Below are 5,338 nucleotides of genomic sequence, written 5' to 3' on the forward strand. Positions count from 1 at the left end.
GTTTGCCTCAATCTGCATTCAGACTCCATAATTCTTTCTCTCAAGGTGGAGCCAAGAGGCAGCTGGAAAGCAGGGACTTGCATGAGCTCCCTACCAGGTCAATCCAAAAACCTATAAAAATGACTCTGAACAAATTCTAGAGCTGCAGAACCCACAGAATAGCAAAGGGAAGCAGGGCTCTAGCCCAGGACAGCTTGGACTGTTGCTGGGTAAGGTCTATTGCACTGTGCTGGGAGCAGAATGCAGCAGAGCCCAGAGTGAGCCCACTCCTAGAACAACCAGACCGGGAGCAGGGCAGAAGAGTCCCTAGCACCCTGAATCAGTGAGCTGTGGCAGTTACCAGACTTCTCAACCCCAAAACACCAAAGACAACAGAGAAGGTTAATGGCAAAAGCTGCAGGGACAGAGTGAGAGGAGTTCATGATTTGGCCACCACCCCAAGGGCAGCAGAGGTGGTGCAGCTCTGAGGCTGCTTACAAAACTACAGCTGCAGTTGCATCCGGCCCCAGGCCCACCTGTTTGGAGGAATTAAGTGGTGAATCAGAGCAGGAGTGAAGAGCCTGCTTGGAGCTGAGTCCAGTCCGGGTTGGAAGTCTGTGGGCAGGGAGGAGCACTGGTGTAGCAGAGCTTCCTGTGTAGAAATAGCTCTAAAAACAACAGCGCAGCCCCTCAAGCTTGGAACAAAGTAGTCTCTACTCTACAAGCAGTCAGACCCCAAGGAAAAAATTCAACGGTCAAGTAGTTTACTGGGAACATAGCCAGGAAGCAAAAAGGGACTCAGATTCGGACTCAGACTTTGAAATCTTTCTTTGGTGACAAAGAAGACCAAAACATACAGCCAGAAGAAGTCAACAAAGTTAAAGGTCCTACATCAAAAGCCTCCAAGATAAACAAGAACTGGTCTCAGGCCATGGAAGAGCTCAAAAAGGATTTGGAAAATCAAGTTAGAGAAGTAGAGGAAAAATTGGGAAGAGAAATGAGAAGAATGCGAGAAAACCCTGAAGAACAAGTCAATGACTTGCTAAAGGAGACCCAAAAATCTACTGAAGAAAACAACACCTTAAAAAACAGACTAACTCAAATGGCAAAAGAGCTTCAAAAAGCCAATGAGGAGAAGAATGCCTTGAAAGGAAAAGGAGGTCCAAAAGACCACTGAAGAAAATACTACCTCAAAAATTAGCTTGGAGCAAGTGGAAGCTAGTGACTTTATGAGAAATCAAGATATTTTAAAACAGAACCAAAGGAATGAAAAAATGGTAGACAATGTGAAATATCTCATTGGAAAAACCACTGACCTGGAAAATAGATCCAGGAGAGAGAATTTTAAAATTATTTGACTACCTGAAAGCCATGAAAAAGAGCATAGAAATCATCTTTCAAGAAATTATCAAGGAGAACTGCCCTGATATTCTAGAACCAGATGGTAAAATTAAAATTGAAAGAAGCCACCAATTGCCTGATGACAAAGATCCCAAAAAGAAAATTCCTAGGAATATTGTCACCAAATTCCAGCACTCTCAGATCAAGGAGAAAATACTGCAAGCAGCCAGAAAGAAACAAATTGAGTATTGTGGAAACATAATCAGGATAATACAAGATCTAGTAGCTTCTACATTAAGGGATGGAAGGGCTTGGAATATGATATTCTGGAGGTCAATGGAGCTAGGATTAAAACCAAGAATCACCTACCCAGAAAAACACTCATGCTCCAAGGCAAAATATGGATTTTCAATCAAATAGAGGACTTTCAAGCTTTCTCAGTGAAAAGACCAGAGCTGAACAGAAAATTTGACTTTCAAACATAAGAATCAAGAGAAGCATGAAAAGGTAATCAAGAAAGAGAAATCATAAGGGACTTACTAAAGTTGAACTGTTTTGTTTATATTCCTACATGGAAAGATGATGTGTATGATTCATGAGACCTCTGTGTTAGGGTAGCTGAAGAGAATATACATATATATGTGTATATATATATGTATATATATGTACATATATATACATATATATGTATACACACACACACAAACACACACAGAGAGAGAGAGAGAGAGAGAGAGAGAGAGAGAGAGAGAGAGAGAGAGAGAGAGAGAGAGGGCACAGGGTGAGTTGAATATGAAGGGATGATATCTAATAAATATAAAAGTCAAACTAAGGGATGAGAGAGGAATATATTGAGATAGGGAGAAAGGGAGAGATAGAATGGTGTAAAGTATCTCACATAAAAGTGGTAAGAAAAAGCAGGTCTGTTGGGAGGGAAGAGGGGGCAGGTGAGGGGGAATGAGTGAGTCTTGCTCTCATCGGAATTGACCTGAGGAGGGAATAACATACACACTCAACTGGGTTATCTTACCCCACAGGAGAGAAGGAAGAAGGAGATAAAAAAGGGGGGATGATAGAAAGGAGGGCAAATAAGGGGAGGAGGTAATCAAAAGCAAACACCTTTGAAAATGGACAGGGTCAAGGGAGAAAATTAGATAAAGAGGGATAGGATAGGAATGAGCAAAATATAGTTAGTCTTTCACAACATGAGTATTGTGGAAGGGTTTTGCATAATGATACACATGTGGCCTATGTTGAATTGCTTGCCTTCTTAGGGAGAGTGGGTAGGGAGGGAAGAGGGGAGAGAATTTGGAACTTAAAATTTTAAAAGCAGATGTTAAAAAAAAGTTTTTGCATGCAACTGGTTAATAATACCTACAGGCAATGGGGCATAAAAATCTATATTGCCCTACAAGAAAGTAAGTGAAAAGGAGATGGGGGGAAGTGCAGTGATAGAAGGGAGGGTTGACTGGGGAATGGGGCTATCAGAATATATGCCATCTTGGAGTGGGAGGAGGGTAGAATTGGGGAGAAAATTTGTAATTCAAACTCTTGGGAAAATTAATGCTGAAAACTAAAAATATTAAATCAATCAATCAATCAATTAATCAATCAATAAACATAATTCTTTCTCTTGATGTGCATAGCTTTTACATCATGAGTCTTTTGGAGCTTTAATTGAACCCTGCATTCATGAGAAGGGCCAAGTCTATCAAAATTAGTCCTTACTGATACCATGTGTCTGTAATCTTTTGTAATGATCCCCTGGTTCTGCTACCCTCATTCAGCATCAGTTCATATATGTCTTTCCAGGTCGTAATGAATTCCATCTGCTCTGCAATTCTTATAGCAAAAGAATATTCCATTAAATTCATATGCCATGATTTGTTTAACCATTCCCCAATTGATGGGCATCCCCTTGATTTCCAATCCTTTGCTACCACAAAAAGAGCTGCTATAAATACTTTTGTACATGCTGGTACATTTCCCACATGTGTGATCTCTTTGGGATACAGCCCTAGAAGTGGTATTGCTGGGACAAAGGGCATACACATTTTTATAGCACTTTGGGCATAGTTCCAAATTGCTCCCCAGAATGGCTGGAGCAATTCCCAACTCCACCAACAGTGGAACAATGTTCCAAATTTCCCACATTCTCTCCAGAATTTATCATTTTTCTGTTTTGTCGTGTTAGCCAATCTGACAGGAGACATGTGGTACTTAAGAGTTGTTTTGATTTGCATTTCTCTAATCAATAGTGCTTTAGGGCATTTTTTCATATGCCTGTAGATATCTTTAATTTCTTCCTCTGAAAACTGCCTATTCATATCCTTTGACCATTTCTCAATTGGGGAATGACTTGTATTCCTACACATTTGGCTCAGTTCCCTGTGTATTTTAGAGATGAGGCCTTTATCAGAGACACTGGTTGTAAAGGTTTTTTTCCCAATTTTCTGCTTCCCTCCCAATCTTGGCTGCATTGGCTTTGTTTGTACAGAAACCTTTCAATTTAACATAGTCAAAAATACCCATTTTGCATTTTGTAATGCTATCTGTATCTTGTTTGGAAATGAATTCTTCCCTTTCCCATAGATCTTATAGCTAAACTATTCCTTGCTCTCCCAAACTGCTTATAGTATCAGCCTTTATTCCTAAAACATGAACCCATTTTGACTTTATTTTGGTATATGGTACAAAATATTGGTCTATGCTCAGTTTCTGCCATACTATTTTCTAATTTTCCCAGAAGTTTTTGTGAAATAGTGAATTTTTAACCCAAAAGCTGGATTCTTTGGGTTTATCAAAGAGTAGATTGCTATATTCGTTGACTTCTGCATCTTGTGTTCCCAACCTATTCCACTGATTCACAAGTCTGTTTCTTAGCCAATATCAAGTAGTTTTGATTACTACTGCTTTATAATACAGTTTGATATCTGCTATGGCTAGGCCACCTTTCCTAGAGCTTCTTTTCATTAATTCCCTTGATATTATGGACCTTTTGTTCTTCCAGATGAATTTTGTTGTTATTTTAACCAGCTCTGTAAAATAATTTTTGATAGTTTGATTGGTATGGCACTGAATAAGTAAATTAATTTAGGTAAAATTGTCATATTTATTATATTAGCGCAGCCTAACCATGAGTAACTGATGCTTTTCTATTTATTTAGATTTGACTTTATTTGTGTGAAGTGTTTTGTAATTGTGTTCATATAGGTCCTGGGTTTGTCTTGGTAGGTAGACTCCTAAATATTTTATAGTGTTTACAGTAACTTTAAATTGAATTTCTCTTTCTATCACTCACTGTTGGGCTTTGTTAGTAATATATAGGAATGCTGAGGATTTATGTGGTTTTATTTTATATCCTGCAACTTTGCTAAAGTTATTTATTATTTCAAGTAGCTTTTACTTGATTCTGTAGGATTCTCTAAGTAAATCACCATATCACCTGCAAAGAGTAATAACTTAGTTTCTTTGCCTATTCTAATTCTTTCAACTTCTTTTTCTCCTCTTATTGCTAAAGGTAACAGTTATAGTACCAAATTGAATAATAGGGATTATAATGGACATCTTTGTTTTACCCCTGATCTTACTGGGCATATATATTACATATAATGCTTGCTGATGGTTGTAGATAGATGCTACTTACAATTTTAAGGAAGGCTCCTTTTATTCCTATCCTTTCTAATGTTTTAAATAGGATGGGTGTTGTATTTTGTCAAAAGCTTTTTCTACATCTATTGAGATAATCATATGGTTTCTGCTAGTTTTGTTGTTGATATGATCAATTATGCTGATAGTTTTCCTAATATCAAACCAACCTGCATTCCTGGAATAAATCCTACCTGGTCATAATGTATTATTCCCATGATAAGTTGTTGTAATCTTTTCGTTAATATTTTATTTAAAATTTTTGCATTAATATTCATTAGGAAAATTGGTCTATAATTTTCTTTCTCTGTTTTGACTTTTCCTGGTTTATGTATTAGTACCATATTTGTATCATAAAAAGAATTTAGTA

This window comes from Trichosurus vulpecula, chromosome 4 (assembly GCF_011100635.1).
Source record: "Trichosurus vulpecula isolate mTriVul1 chromosome 4, mTriVul1.pri, whole genome shotgun sequence".
Classification (NCBI taxonomy): Eukaryota; Metazoa; Chordata; class Mammalia; order Diprotodontia; family Phalangeridae; genus Trichosurus; species Trichosurus vulpecula.